The sequence below is a fragment of the Falco peregrinus genome, chromosome 9 (assembly GCF_023634155.1).
Source record: "Falco peregrinus isolate bFalPer1 chromosome 9, bFalPer1.pri, whole genome shotgun sequence".
NCBI lineage: Eukaryota > Metazoa > Chordata > Aves > Falconiformes > Falconidae > Falco > Falco peregrinus.
The window spans coordinates 36,692,214-36,708,426 of NC_073729.1; the positions used below are offsets into that span (position 1 = coordinate 36,692,214).

Genomic DNA, 16,213 nt, shown 5'->3' on the forward strand with positions numbered 1-16,213 from the left:
GGTGGTTTTGGTCCACTTTCTCGTGGCCAGGTCGGCTGTACCACTGTCAGTCCCATTTTTGGCGTGCAGGAGGCGTGCTGTGAGTTGGAGAGATGGAGTTGGGTGAGCTAGAGATCGTGGTGTCCTCTGGCTACTCTGGCAGGCAGAGGATGAGGCATTTCGTTGAAGGGGTGGCAGGCAGATGTCAATAAGCATGGGAAATTTGCCTCCAGTGCTGTTAGAGATTTTACGGTGTCTTGCAAACAAGAAGGAGCAGTTTGCTGTCCCTGACTCATGTTACATTACACAGCTTGAGAGAGTCACATACAAAATTAATTTTAGAGGTCTGTCGTCCTGTCCCAGAGACTTAAGGAATATTTTAATAGAGCTTTTATAAAATTTATTTGTTTGATCAAAGGTCCTTAATTTCATCATTAAATCAGGATTATCTCTCTGGGATTATGTGTTCTGCATGCGTCAAGAAGACAGCCACACTCCATTTGTGTAGTAAACTTCGCCTGCCTGCGGAGATGGACTGTGAAAAGGCCAAGGCAAGGGGGAGGCTGGGTACCCAAGAGACACAGGGATGCAGGTGTTTGTAAACGGGACCCAAGAGCGCAGGAATTATCCCTCAACATGACTGGTTGTGTCAGGTCAGAGCATCACTCTTTTTTCCTCAGCAAGAGGACCCAAAGAGGAGCTTTTATAAATGTCGGTTTGGTTGGACTTGACTCTTGAACACATGGAAGAATTTTAGTGGGCTGCACCTTCAGCACTTCTTATCATTCCAACATCTCGTCTCTGAGACTCCTTCTGGCATTTAGCAGCCTCTGTCGTTAGTGCGAACCTTAGGGGGTGAGTTTGCAGCTTTTCCATATCCCCAAACAAGCAGGCAGGAAAACCTTTTAATTTGCAGAAGGATCTTCTGTAGTTAATACAAGTTGACCCTGCAGGGTTTCTTGAACTAATTCCTGTCAGTTTGGCCTTGCAAGATCTAATTTTTGCCCTCAAATTATCTCCTTCAAAAAGTTTATTACATCTCAGGGATTTTTTCCCCTATATGACTATGATTCTGAATTAGGTTCAGGTCATCTAAAAGTCACTGCTAAGTAGCAGGTAGCTTCTTTGACTGATGCTGTAGTGTCCAGACATTTGGAGCCTATCGGGAAGTGGTTTTGTTTGGGGTTTTTTAAGTGCACCGTCTGTCTCTACAGTTTGTAGTGGCATAGTTGCATATTCTTGTGTTCCCAATATAAATATTGTCATCACTGAGCAAGGACTTGCAGGAAAATGCTGAAAAGAAATGCTGAAGCAGCACTGCTAATCAGGTAGATGTATTACGCTGCTGTTTAGTTGTGAGAAGAATGAACTCTTGGACTAGAAGCCTGCTCAGACTGCAGTATTATTACCTTGAAGAGAGGTGTTACTTGAAATGGCTGCTGAAAAAATCCCCCCTGGAAATGTTTTTCTCTTGCTCTGCTCATAATGATGTTCCCTAAAGGTTATATATTTGTCATCTATTCTTCTAGATCTGCAGGGAAGTAAAATTCAAAGTACTTATGCTATGGCTTGGAGCATCAGGTCAGACATGAGCAGCTTGGAGCATGCGTGGTCTTACCTTTCCCTACACGGAGCAGGGCGTGCTGTGAGCCTGGCTGCCTGGGACACACTGCGGTGCTGGGCTCGGCTGCAGGGATACTGGGGGAGCTGCAGCACGCTGGGCTGCATCCCCTTGGCAGCCCTGGTTGGGTCGGTGCAACCCCGAGCTGTTGTGCAAGGGGTGCAACTGGTTGTAAGCATACGATCGTTGGGGCGCCCGATGGTGGTCTGCAGCTCTGAGTAGGAGGGGTGGTGTATCTGTCGCTCATCTCTCCCACTCCTTCAGGGATTTTTTTGGTGGCCAGTCAGTGGAAAGCTGACCATGGTCATTAACTGAACATAAACAAGTCATGCTGAACTCAAAACTCAGCCTGCAGCATTTCAAGTTACTTGGGCTCAAAGCAGTCAGGTTATTAACCACAAACGCGGCGTTTATAATCCAAATACTGGTACAGCTTAAGTAGGGCAGGAGCCGGTGTAACTCTAATCTCCCCCTGCAACGCGGGGCAGGGCTGTGGTGGGCCAGGTGTTTGCCTTTAACTGCAGCTGTTCCATCTGCAGAACCAGGTGGGGACGTTCAGGACCGTCAGCAAAACACAGCTGGGGAGAGTTAGGAGCAGCCCCGCAGCGTGCTATTTCACCTGGGCAGAGCACACCCTGAAGCAGAACCGCCTGCAATAAACACGGCTTCACCTCAGCGATGGTTCTGGGTAGGATTAATGAAATGAAGAGGAAGTAAGTGTATGCTCGAGCTGGTTTATTATTTTTTTTTCTCAGTAGCAGCACAGCCAAATGGAATCAGCTATTTCCAGAATGCTGCCTTTTAACCACCTGTGCCATCAAATCCAGCCCCACCTTGGAGAAGCTTTTTTGATGAGTATCTCTCTTTCATCTCCTACTCCAGGTTTTTATTATTGTTTTTTAAATTAAGGTGTTTCTTTCTTGCTCTTTCCCCTGAGTTGTTTTTTTTTAAGAACTCTTGGTGTAGAAAATAAAGGGTTTGACAGCTGTTGAAGCTTCAGGTTTAGTAGACCCGAGTTTTAGATTGAAGGTAATTTTTGGCCTCTTCCTTATTCCCCTGTGTGCACGTTAATCAACTTCAGCACACAGACCTTTGGCTGTTGCTGGCTCTTGAGAATTGTCCGAACATGTATGTCCTGTGCATGGGGTGGAAGACCTCTGACTTCTTTGATGTGATGCTCTCACCAAATGCTTTTTTCAGTCTATTGAAAAATCTTCGCTTTGAACTGTCCCGAGTGTTTTCCAGTATATTACTTACCAGGTTTGTGGGAACAGGAGAGGCTGGGGGTGCATGAAGCAGAGCAGGGTGCTGAGCACTCGCTCTGCTCACTCCACTGCTGCAGGGAGCTTGCTAGGGGGACCACAAAGCACAGATGGATCCCCCTTTCTCCTATGGAGAAATGATAAGGGATCTGATGGCTTCCATCCCCTTGCGTAAGGGCAGTGTTACCTGGATGTAAAATGCTTGGATCCAGGGCAGGCAGCTCCTCAGTAATGGTGTGTTTCCTCCTAAGCACTTTGGATGGAAAAAAAAGTTTTGGGAGCTTTGCATGACTTTCTCCTCCCCATCTCTCGGACCCCACTGGGAATTTCGTTATTAGTGCTGCTGGGTTGATATGGAAAGAGCTGGAATGCCCAGGGGATGAGTGGAGATGTGCACCTCTGGGTGAGGTGGGTCACCTAAAATCTGTGCGGGGGGGCAGCTGTGGCTCAAAGTATTGGGTACAGACGTGGTGGGGTTGGAGGGAGCTGATGCCTCCAGCAATTACTGGCTTCTTCTTTAGCTGGGTTGGTCTGAAACTTCTGCATGTTAAATCCTGGGAGTTTTTAAGGGTGGGTGGGTTGTGTGCTTCATCAGCCTGGTTTTCTTCAGCTGTTTGTCGAAGGAGACGGTAGCTGTATTTTTTTGAGACTTAATTTTCTGTACCTGTTGTGTTTTGTTGAATGAGTTTGTTTTAGAAGTATGTTCTGATTGAATCAGTCTTCTGTTGGAAAATGTCCATTTTCAAGACAGAAATTTTCCCTGGGTCCAATATGTGCTCAGGAGATCCGAAACCACCCTAGGCACTCTGTAATTGTATTTACTAAACTGTACAACATGGCCTAAATAAATATTTACTGATTTGAATATAGTTCTTTGGCATCCTGGTAGAGTGCTAGCTGCTTGACCTTTGGCTGATGTCTCCTCGTTTTGTGTAATTTTTGAAAGAGGGTTGCTTTTTTTGTTTGGTTTTGGATTTTTTTCAATAACCATATGGAAGACGATGGTTTTAAGACCGGGTTTCACAGGATGGGGCTGTTTCTGCCCAGGTTTCCTGCTTGCTGAAGGCAATAAATGGTGTCCTCAGCTTGAGATTTAGCATTGGAAGTTTTACTCTTGAAAACATGGCTTTTATGCAGGGGGAAGTTGCTGTGAAATTGGGGTGAGAATTTGCAGCATACCAGCTGCTGTACTAACGCGGTCTGCAGAGATGTGCAGGGTGCTGGAGTGTCGTTGTGCAGAGCAGCTTTCTGCACTTCCCTTTCAGGAAGGCTTCGAGGTGGAACTGCTGCCAGAGGTCTGTTCTGCAGCTGGCATGGCCCTGCTTCGGGGTTAGAGCAAGCTGCTGCTACCTGCACTTTCTGGTTGTGGGCTGTGGCTTCGCTGTCCTTCAAACCTCTCTGATGCTGGTGACTCTAGAGAGGAGGAGGCTTGACCTGGGGTTGAGCTCAGGGGGGAGGATGGATCCTGGCAGGTCCTGGTGGATCCAGAGGCACCACCAGACACCACTATGGTACCATGTCTGCGCTTGTGGGGAGGAGAGGGGCCACCCTGGTGTGACTGTAGGCCGAGCTTGGCTGCTGACCCTTGGAGGAACAGTGTAATGGGAATGACAAGAGACTTGGACCAGACGAGAAAAATTCATGTTAGTGCCTGAATATAGTTTTTTGTCCTCTTGAAATTCTTCTGTTGCTTTGAAGTGTGAATCCCAGATGCTACAAAAGTATTTTTCCAGAAATGGCTATGCTGTCTTGCTGTGTATTTTCCACCAAATTGCTGAATTACTGTTTTCCTTCTGGCCTTCAATTTTTTCATAGCTTTATCTTTTTGTCTGGATGTTTTACATGGCTAAAACTCATTCCTGTCTAGCATACCAATCTGAGAACTCCCATGTGAGGCAGCGTCCCCACCGAGCTATCGCATAGGACAGGAATGCTGGCTTTTTTTCCTGGAAACTTGTAAACATGAACTTCCTGTTGACACAAGCTGTAAATCTGCAAATAGGCTCTGCTTCCAAAAGAAGATGAAGGTAATAAAATTTCAGGTCCTCATTCACTGTGCCTGGTCCTCCTTGAGCTGCATCCAAGCACCCCTGAGGCAGTGGAAACACAGACACACAGGAGGAACCATGCTGCTTCCTCTGCACCTCTGGAAATGAGTCTTCCCCTTTATTTTTTCCCCTCTTTTTTTAGGCACCCAAATACAGATGCAATCCTAATAGAAGACAGTTGGAGAATCTCAAAACCCAAATGTCTCTAAAATCATGCTTCATTGCTTGTTTGCTCCTTTTGTTCTCCCTGCCTCTCCCACCACAGAGCTGATCTTCACTTTCAGGGACTTAACACTATCCTACATTCAAACCAGGCATTTTTTGATAATGAGCTGCCGAAATTCTGGCAGCTATTGGAAGACTTTGCATGTTACCACCCGTGTCACTCAATCTAGCTGTTATTTCTGCCTCACAGAGGAGACCTGGTGGGATGCATAACCCACACTAGTTGTTGGTTTTCCCATTCTACACTTAATGCTTCACTCTTCTGCATGTCACGCAGCAGCAGCTCGCAAGGCTCATCACGTGTGGGGCTGGGGGCTCCCAGCAGCAGCCGGCTGCTCTCTCTGCCTTGTAACGCCAGTGCAACATGAACTGTGGGTGGGAAGCAGTGTGCTTTACTTCCTTCTCCTAGCACCGAGGGAGAGTGCCCACAGCTCACCAGGAGAAGCGGCAGCAGCGTGTGGGGAATGGCTGTGTGGTTCCCCATGCGGTGTGTTTTTTGGAGGCTGATGTATGCTTTGTTTCTGGGTAGGTTGCAGATACCCGGGCAGGTGGCTGAGCTTGACAGATGCCGTGGGCTTATCATGGTTGAGCATGACCGTGCTGATCTTCAGGATCAGCTGTTGGGGATGCTGGGGCTTCTCTGTGTTGTCGGGGAAGGGATGGAAGTAGGTGAGGGGCTGGGAGATGGTGGAAGCAGAAATTAGGCGAGAAAAGAGATTAAAAGCCTGGTAGTGGAAAGGGAAAAAGGGTTTTGAAAGAAGAAGTGGTTACAGGACATGGAAATGAGGAGCAACAGGCAGAATAAAAGGAAGATCTGATGGAGGCTGAACTCTCTCAATAAGCATCCCATTAATTAATACTTTCTCATGCAGCAGCACCAGGGTGTGGATGAAATCCAGCCCTTCTCAGCCTGACCTCTGCGCTCTCCTCGCTCACTGCCATGCTGGTTTCTCCTTGGCTTCCTGCCCTAAGCGAAACCGCAACCTTTCCGACTTCTCCGGGCAGAATGAAAGGCACATGGCAGTGGTGTAAGAGGAGCCTCTCGCAGTCGTCTGCGCTTGGGTGGGCGTGCTGGTTCTTTCGTAAACTAATAGCTCCCAGCAGCGCTACTAAATCAGACTTGGTGGAGCCGGGAGCAGAGAGTTGGAATGCCGGGCCAGGCGCAAAGGGCTGCGCTGGGTTGTTTCTGATTTTTTTTTTTTTTTTTTTTTTTTTTTTTCTTTCCCCAAACCCACCATTTGTTAGGTCCAAAGGCCCAACTGACAGCAGGAGAGGGAGCTAGCAAGGATGGGCTTTGCAAAAAATAATGTTTAAAAAAGTAAAAATACACACCACCACCCCCCCCATAAAACCTGCTTAAAACATAACTTTTTGTTGTTGTTTGGTGAGGCTGGAAGGGAGGGAACCCTCTTCAGTGCTAAACCTGCAAAGCCGACAAACTGGGATGCTACTGAAAAGCCTTCCGTAAAATCCTGAACTGGTGGCTTTATGGGACAGAATGAACAAAACAACAGAGGGTTGGGGTTTTTTAAAGTGTCTTAAAAGGAGGCTGTGGTTTGGGTGAGAAATTTGGATATTTTTAATCAAGGTTACCAGGTTATTGACAACTAATTAATGAGAAAATAAACCTCTTCTGGTGGCTGTCCGATGCCAGGACATGGCTAGGCAGTGAGATGGGGAGGTACCACCTCCTCCAAAGGGCCAGGCAAGGACCAGAAGCCTCACAGTACTTGTAGATGCAGCAGTCCCAGGGACTGGAGAGGGAAGGTCAGGATGAAGTGAGGGGAAAGGCTTCCGTTAAAAGACCCAAGATAAAGAAGGAAAAGCCATTATCAGGGGAAAAGTCACAGCCTGCAGGAGGGAAGTCACCGGTGGAGGGAGGTGCAGGAAGCCCACTGGGGTATAATGACCCTGCTGTAGGGAAGGGGCTTGGGATTTATCACTGCATTTTATGGCTTGTTTTTTATTGTAAATGCTGTTCTTTCTGGGACGAGACCGAAAACACAAGTTCTGCTGACAAGTCCTGCTTTGATAAGCTTTAATATGTGTTTTCTTAATTGTTAGAAGATCTTCCGCAGGGGAGGTAGTGGGGAGTACTGGGAGCCCAGAGTAGCATGCCTGATCTGGGACACAGCTGTCAAACCACATCATCTTACCTGCAAAAAAGGAGGATTTCTGCTTCCAGAGCTTGTCTGCACCATAAATACATGCCAAAGGGGGATGGCCCTGTAAGGACTCGGGCAAAAATGTCAGACCTAGGCAGGTAACTGGGTTTTTCAAAGTATCAGGGAAGCCAGCTGCAGTACAGAGCTCTGTCAGCACAGCTTCCAAAGCCAGAAAGGCTCCTGATCCCCAGCCTGGGGTGTGGGCAATTAAAGACAAGCATCACCAACATCACAACTGGAGGGAGGTGGATGTATGCATTTCAACAGATCTCCATAATCGAACAGCACTGCTATTGATCTGGAAAATATTGTCAGGCTGCAGAGCTGTTGGACCAGACTTAATCCTCTGCGGGCTGGATTTTACTCTCTCCAAATAGGATTACTCATTTTTTCCATATTTCTGTGTTTGGTTTGTTATAAATTGAGACCATGATAGATCATAATCCAATTAACATTTTTATTAATTACAGCAAGTAGAATACGAGCAAAGACAGCGCTGGACGGCAGGGGAGTCTGCGCTTCGCCAACTGCCATACTGAGCAGTTCAAACAGTCCCTTTTTTATACTTTTTTTTACTTTCGTGTTCATGTAGTGGAGGTGTTGACCCTTCACTCATATGTCCTTATATAACAGGTCTGTCCTGTTTCTGTCGGTTCCTGGACACCTGGCGGTGATCTTATCTTTCACAAGCGGCATCCTGGACACCTGGCGGTTATCTTATCTTTTGTTGCCTAATCTTTACATTGGGCTTAACATAAATCTTAATAAACAATACCCTAGTCCATAGTTTCTTACAGAAGTAAAGTTTCAGTAACTTCTTTAGGTTGTGCTGCAGTCCTTGTTGCACCTTTGCTCCCGCTATTTTTTTTTTTTTTTTTTTTTTTTTTGCAGTATCTGGGCGTTGTTGTTGTTCTGGGTGTAAATTCTACCAGCGCAAGTTAAGGGCCAGCTTTTAATACTTTTTTTTTTTTTTTCCTGTCGCTGGGCAGTATTGAAATGGCACAAAAGCCAAACACTACTCACATTCACTCCTGAAGGAGGCAATATGATTAGATTTACTTGACAAATTAAGCTTGTTAACATAATCTGCCATGTGCTAATTTAAATAATGGATGTATTGAAAAGCGGATGTTTGTTAAATGTGATAAATTTGTTAGGAATGGAGAGGTCTAATCTCTGTTTGGGGGGGGGGGGGGGGGGTGTACATGCCTCTGTCTGCTGAGCCTGAACTCAAGTCAGCAAGCCTCCCCTGCAACCCCACCAGCATCGCTTCAAAGGGAGCAGTCCCTTCTTGGCTCCGCTGACTTGTAAGTAAGGCATAAAGAAGGCAATAAAATGTTTGACTTTCCTGCCAGACCTGAGCCTGGAGGAGGAGGAGGATCCCAATTGGTTTCCATCAGATTCCAGTTAGCATGAATTTACGGTTTCCATTTAGCCTGATAAATGATTTTGGCTGCCTCGGTGCATTTGGATTTGTTTTTCTGTGTGATGGAAAGTGGTAAACTTAAAAAGGCAAAGGCTTTCCAGGGTTGCCTTGAATATGACTGAAGCTTCTTTGCGAGGTAAGAACACAGCAGGCAAAAAAATAAAGCCACAACATGTCATGAAATGTGGGTGGAATAGAAGTAGTTTGGGTCTCTTGTGCTTGCTGTGGCAATGGGCTGTGATAGGCATAAAAATTCCACTGGAAACTGGAAACATTCTTCAGATTTCCTTGCTTTCCTCAGAAACCACACTTAGCAGCAGGTATCAATAGCTCCCAGTGTTCAAACTTTGTTTGCATCGTTCTTTCCATGGAACATTCCCAGGAGAAGAAAGCAGAAGCAGATTAACGCGGCGAGCCGGGGAAAGCAGTTTTCCCCATGCTGTCTGCAGTCCTCCTTCCTTCCACTGTAGCGGTGAAGTCTGGGTTACAAAATCTATTTTAATGCATATTTGGCGAGCAGGCTAGCCTCTTGGTTATGTAGAGGTGCTGCTGAAGGTCGGTAGATGACATACCTCAGTGTCTTCTATTAGTGCGGTGCCACTTCTTTTAGTGGCAAACTTCTATTAGTCTGTTTGCCAAGGCAGTGGCTGAGCAGGGCACAGTGTGCGGGATGCTTTCTCCTGGCTCGCTGTGCAGGAATGGGAGCTGCTGCGTTGGCACTGCTGGAGAGCCCAGCTGGCTGTGGCATGCTTGCCTGTGGCTCCACCGACCTGCCCCTGCCAGCTGTGAGCTTAGGGATGGGTCATGGCTTGGCTGAGCTGAGGCACGTGGGTCACGTTCACAGTACAATCAACGAGCCTCTCAAAGGAGGCTTTGCAGTGGCTCCTGCTCAGTGCACCCAATGTCCCCACCTTTAGGTTTTTATGGTTTGAGAGCCCAAAACCACATGTGCACCTTCCATACCACGAGTCTGAGCCATGGGGGCTGGCATATTCCAGCCCCTCTAGCCAGAAGTGGGGGTGTCTTTCCTGAGGATGTTGGGGTTTTGGTGGATGATGGCCTGTGGACACCATGGCCAAGAGTGTGTATATCTTCATAAAGGTTTATAGAATTGTTGTAACTATACTGGAGTGGCTGGAGTTCTTGATGTTTCAAACTACTTTAGGTTGTAAAAAAAAAAAAAAAAAAGGGAAAATATTTATTTGCCATGGGTTGACAAATGGTAGTTACAACCCAGTTGTCATAGTTAGTGATGGCTTTTGTTTATGTAGCGTGGAACGTTTACAAGCTGTTGAGGTCCTTAATTTAAAAAAGAAGGAGAAGGAACATCTAGTGCTGGTAAAGTATTTTGAATAAAACCCCCAGACCCCAGGCTATCCTGTGTACCTTGTAAGAGGGCTTTCTCTGATGACTTTGACCCAGAGACCTGGCAGCTCCCAGGCTACGTCTCTCGAGCATCTTCTGTTCGTCATATGGCATCCCCCTCTTCTCTTGTGCTCAGACTGAGGTCAGCGTTTGAATTCACTGGCTGGTTTCAGGCTGGGTTGGTGATCTCGGGACAGGGCTGGACTAGGAACAGTGGTGTCTTATGCTTAGTGCCTTAAGCACAGGGCAGCATCCATCTGCTTGGTACCAACTCCACTGGGGGCAAAGCTGCAACATGAGCTTGCCTCTTATAAGACATCAGAGAATCCACATGAGAGCCACTGCTGTTGGCACGACCCTGGCTGAGGGAGGGCTCCTGTTGGGGACCTCACAGTGCGAGGCGCCGGGGAGCAAATCATGAGACGCAAGTCCATAGGAAAATAACTTTATTAATTCTGGTGCTCATGGAGCTGCTTGTTTTTGTCTCCCTTCATTGTCTGTATAATTTAGAGATGGTTTTTCCATCTCAGCTTATGAAATATTGAGAGCTTCAGTATTTTCGCAACCTTCATCAGAAGTGTCAGAAGCCCCAGCAAGCTAAACTTTCTGATCTTAAATGCTTTATTGAGGAGCCCCACCAGCAGCCCTACCAGCAGGGACTGGGGCACAGAAAGAAGTGGGTACCAGGAGGTGCGGGCAGATCTGCCGGCACAGTCTGCCTGTTCCCAGCCCATGCCACTGCCTGAGCATTGCTTCGCAGGGCGCTCCAGGTATCTGTGTGCCGATACTTGACTGAGAGTCACTTTTTTTTAAAACTGAAGCATGTGAAACTGCTGCACTTAGTTGAAGTTTGGAGGTGGGAGGGCGGCTGTAAACTGTGCCCCCTCTGCCTGCAGCCAGGCTGCCCTTCTCTGAGCAATGTGCTCACCCAGCCAAGGCTGCAGCAGCTTCGTTTGCTCCTGCCAGAGCTGGAAGCCCCCTGCCCAGATCCTCCCCACTGTTACCATCCGGCCCCCTGCCCATACCAGCGGACCTGGCCGCTGCAGGAGGAGATGGTAGCCTGTGTTTTGATGAATGTGTGCCGTGCCTGCTCACAGAATTCTTTTTAATACTTCCTTTAAAGCACTTTTAAAAAAAAAACTTCTCCCTTTACAGCCTTTTTTCCCTCCCAAAGGGAAGTAGAAGTACCTTAAACAAATCAGGAGGAAGAGGCAGAGAAGCAGGGGGCGAAGAGTTAGGTGGGATGCCAGGGGGGCAGTACTCCTAGAAGGTTTATGGGCATAGCTTGGCAGTTAGTGGTAGCCTACCAAAGCATTGGAAATTTCATAAACCGAAGCATTTCGCTGTCTGTGAGCGAGTAAATATCCCGTCACGCTTACACCAACTGTGAAGAATTCAGCTTGTGTGATTTCTAGGCTTTTGAAAAAAGAGCATCCCTCGGCTTGGACAATGGCAGGCTTTTAGCTTGCTGTCCTGGCAAGGTACATACATCACTGGCTCTCGAAGAAGTAGCTGGAGGAAGCGGTGGCATTGCCTGCAAAGATTTGGGAAGGATTATATCAAGACCTGAACCTGCTCAGCTCAGAGAAATATGGACTGGAGCCGTGAATCCCTCCTGAGATCTTAAAATGTGCCAGTGCACAGTCTGCAAGCAAAATGCAAACTTTGGTCCTTCTCCTCGGGTGGTTTTGTGGGAGGAGGATGGTTTGGACAGTAACTGGAGGGGTGGCTGCCCCTTGTCCAGGGCAGTGCTGCAGGCAGCCAGGGACGCCCATCAGCGTAGCAAGGAATGCTGTTGTGTAAATCCATGTGCCCCCAGCGCCCAGCTTGCGCTGAATGGTGCTGGGCTGATGGGATTAGTCAGGGGCCTCCAGTTAATATCTGTTGTTCACGCCGCATGTTAGGGAGCAGCTGTTCAAAATTCAGGTTTGTAGGTGGCAGAGCTGCCATGTCTGTGCGTTAATGGGAGGGGAAAAATGGTCAAAGTAGTTGTGTCCGGTGTGTTGCTGTTAAGAGCCTCCCTTGCTGCTGTGAGATCCCTGGTGGAGTTTACTCCCCATATAAAACATGTCAGATTTACATTTTCCTTTAACACTTCCTCTTCGATCCGAGTAATATGTTACACATTTAATTGCTCTTCCTTTGAATTTTCCAGTCCTCGTTTGGTACCCTTGCAACATCAGTATCTTGTTATCTTGTTGTTGCTTCTAATTGCTAACACATGCCAGCTTTCCAGCGCTGCAAACTCTGTCGCTGGGGCTTGGAGGGGAGTTCACAGGGAAGATTTACGTGCATGGGGAAACCTTCAGAAAATTAATTCACTAGTTTACCCAACAGCTATTGAGATTGCAAAATCGAGGGCTAAGAGGAGGGCTGGTTTACATGCCGTGCTGCGTAAGGCAGAGTGGATTTTGGGAGGGTCGCTCAGGTGGAAACAACCCGCAGTGCCTGTGTCAGCAAAGCCCTCCTTTCCTCTCACCGCGCTGCCGCTGTCTCGCTGTTATTGCCGGCCATAAACAAATTACGTGTATTTAACAAGTTAATGTCAGCCCGGCTGCCAGGCGCTGGTAGGTGTGTGCTTGGTGACATCAGCTGGCGAGCAGCCTGGCAGCAGCGCGGCGCAGGCAGGGAGCAGGCAGGGAGCCGAGGGTGTGTGCCTCTAAGCTGGGTATTCTGGCAAGGTGGAGAGCTGGTCTGTTTGGCAGGACCTTCCCATCTGGGATCCATCTGTGTTTCCCTGGAATCGGACAGGCGGCTCCAGGCAGTGAGAAATCGCAGATGTGTGGGACCTGACGCATGTCCAGCTAATGAAAGGAGAAGGCAGGCTGGGCTCCGGCTGCGCTCGAAGATCACAAGCGGAGGAGGAGGAAGAGCGCTTTTCTTTATATTTCAAAGAAACTAGGTGTATTCAACAGCAACTGGATCCTTGCAACATTGCTGTTTAGGGTAAGCAATAGATGGGTCTATTTTTAAACGGGGCTGGGTAGGGCACAGCATGTCTGGGGGCAGTGGGGGATGCTCGGGGGGATGCTTAGCTGCCGTGCCACCAAGTCTGTTTGAAGAGCACTGTGGGTTTTGCTGGCGCTCTGGGGAGAGCCTCAACCTTGAGCACAGGTAGAGGGAGAGGGTGGGAGCAGCCGTCCGCAGCGCTTCGCCACCCAGCCTGCCTCCGGTCGACTGCAGTGGCTCTGCTGGGGGAAAACTTCAATAGAGGAGCCGGCTGCATGCGTGGATTCTGCAGCTGAAAAAATACTGAACTCTCTCAGAGGAAAGCTGCGTTAGAGCTATGTTGCTATGGAATGGTTTATTATTTTTTTTCGTATTTTTATTTCCCCCCTCCCCATGAGCAGAAGGCTGGGATTCAATGTTTTCTGGGCAAATGGAAAAGCAGGAAGGTTTTTGTGTATTTTAGCAGAAGGTGTTTTTCTGTGGTGCCTAGCCTTACTCTCATTTCTGCATGCTGATGTTGAAGCTGGGGGAGTGAATCTGCAGAGGTGGATTTCTTCCATCGGCTCCCAAATTTCCTCAATTTTCTCTGTGTTTTCAGTGCTTCTCTGCATTGTGGCAGAGGCTGCTCCCTTTTTGTCTTTGCGCTCCTCGAGCAACAACCAATGCTACCAGCATCTAAATATCTCAAATCAATTTTGTGGTACCAGAACAGAGCTTCCCTGCCCTGTATATTTTCACTGTCAGGCTGCAGACTGCTGTATTCTCTCTTATTCCATTGTAATCTCCCAATCCTTTATATGTATCTTAAACCTGCGCTTTCTCCCTCCTCCCTGTTTTTTGGGAATGTTCAGCAGTTGAAATTGCTCCTCCAGCCCTCTGGAGTAGCTTGTAAAGATCCTTCTGTTGCATGTTCGCTGAGCCACTGCCCCAGGTGTGCACTCTGCAAAATATTACCGGCTTTTTCTCCCCCCTGCTGCAGAACTTGGCCCCTGCGTGACGGTACTCAGTCCATTTTCTGTGCCAGAGTAATCCTGCTCAGTTACAGGAGATGCACCAAAATCAGCACTCAAAGTTTGGGGAGCTAAAATGTGGCTGAGGATGACTTGCTATCAAGCTGGGAAAAGAGAGGAATATTTGCAAGGCTGCCTGGTGCAGGGTGATTCCCTTTGGGGCACTTTGCTGTTGCTTTGTCCGGGTTAGTTTTAAGCATGCCAAATGACAGGGTTTCCCCAGGGAGAGCGTGGTGCAGCCTGGCTGGGCTCCCTGGCAGGGTGCTGTGCTGCTGCATGGGCTGCAGCTCCACGCTCGTCCAGTTCTGCCGCTGCATATGGCACCTTAAGGCTTTCCTTCTCTTGCAGCATGCGAGCATTTGGGTATAGGCTTTTTTAAAAAGATATATGTTGTAAGTCTGCCTCTACAGACACACCAAACAGCTCCTATGCATCCCTGGCTGTCCCTGGAGAGGCGGCAGAAGGAGCACATGCTGCCTAATGCTCTGCGACTTCAGCCTCTCAAAGTGCATCAGCACAAAGGGGGAATTAAAACCAAAAGATCTCCAGCAAAGCCATACGGAGTGTGACGATATCTAAAAGCAAAGAGCTGTGTTCCTCTGCTGCAGCTCTCCCAAAGACTTCCCGAATTTGTGAACGCAGTGCAGTGTGTTGGAGCATCTGCTCCTGTGGTCCCTTTGCAGGGCAGGCTCTGATGAAGCAAACGGAAGTTTTGTCAGCGTCAAGGTGGCATGATTTGGCCTTTAAACAACCAGTTTGCTAGCGTCTTGCTCAAACCCTGCAGGAAACTTTATTTTTCTTTCTCAGGTTCCTCTATTTTTGGAAAAGATTCAGGGTGCTTGATGAGCTGAGTGCTTAGGTGAGAGAGGTGGTTGTATTTTGGGGAAGACAGTGGCTTGAAACTCGGTGGCCTATCATAATAATTTTGTATTAAACAGGGTAGCACATCCAAGTGAAGGCTTCCCCCGTCCCCACCCCAAATTGTCTGCTGGATGGCTTGATTTTTACTGTCAATATGGAAAAGATGTTTAGTCTCATTTTTGGGACTATCTAGAATTCACCTAAATGACTGTGGGTCACCCCAGCCAAGTACCCCTACCCCAGCACATCCACCAGTTAGAGAAACCTGCAAATAGCGCAAAACTAGGAGACCCCAGTGTAAGAAACAAGGTAAAAGGGGTAAAGCAAAGGTAGTTTGAGCAAATACTGCCAACAGGAAGGTGCAGTAAGCCAAGTGAAGGATATGAAGGGTCTGAAGAAGGAGCAGAATTACTCAAGGCAAGGAGAATAAAACCCTAATCTGAGAAGTCTATTATACAGGGTATGCCCTGAGGAAAAAAGCAGAAACTCCATTTAATAGTGAAAAGGCCAAAAACAGCGCTGCCAAGTCGGGTTCTGCTCTGCCTGGGGACTGGAGCCACGGCCCCTGCTTGCTTCCAAGATGCTGCTATTTTTGCAAGTTGCATCTGCTGGTTTTTGCAGAGGCTTGTTTAAACCTGCTGAAGCCAAAAGCGGAGGGAGCTTTTCTCACGTGAACCGTGGGTCAGGCTCTTGGGTGTTTTTTTTTTCTTCTGTTTCTCTTCGTCTTACAGGACTGGTGTCCCTGGGAGAGTGGGCTTTCACTTCTTAGTGCTGCCTTGTCTGTCAGATGGCGTGTGAGTCCCAAATTATTTTGTTGCTCTTTCCAGGGCTTTGTCGCACATTGCTAGTGGTGGATTTTGGCTTGTAGGGGTTATCGCTGGGGGTCAGTAGGCAAAGAGGGAAAGAGCATGTTTTGACTTCAGAGGCTGAGTTTTCAAGGCAACCAGATTTTCAGTCCCCAAATTGACCCATAAATGCAGTAACCATCGGCAGTATTTTTGCAGGAGGCAGGGCTCTCCCACAGCTATGCACTGGGATCAGTGAGCCAGGTGGCCTCTTGTTTTTTCCAGCTCTGCTTTTTTTAAGGTTTGGACAAAGAACAAGATTTGTTTGACATGTATGTTTATAGTATAGCTGGATAGCTGAATAAAGTCATTTGAGGACTTGGGCATATGTAGCAGATATAAGGCAATGCTGGCTAGTTCTTAAATCTGGACAGGAGATGGTCATAATCTCTTGCCTGATGGGGTTTTTCCCATAACAAAAGCTGGCTTATCTATACTTGTTCTGGGCTAGATTGTA

General features: G+C 47.7%; 1 protein-coding gene across 5 annotated transcripts in view; it reads left to right on the top strand.

The window, feature by feature from the left end:
* Nucleotides 1-16,213, top strand: part of CBFA2T2 (CBFA2/RUNX1 partner transcriptional co-repressor 2) — a 66,078-nt gene that overhangs the window by 11,616 nt on the left and 38,249 nt on the right. Inside the window, exon 1 of one of the 5 annotated variants that reach the window (XM_055813852.1) lies at nt 12,734-13,037. The exons of the other annotated variants lie outside the window; for them this stretch is intronic. The gene's annotated coding sequence lies outside the window, so the exon portion shown is untranslated. Of the gene's footprint in view, nt 1-12,733; nt 13,038-16,213 lie in introns of those variants that run through there. 5 annotated transcript variants of the gene reach the window in all.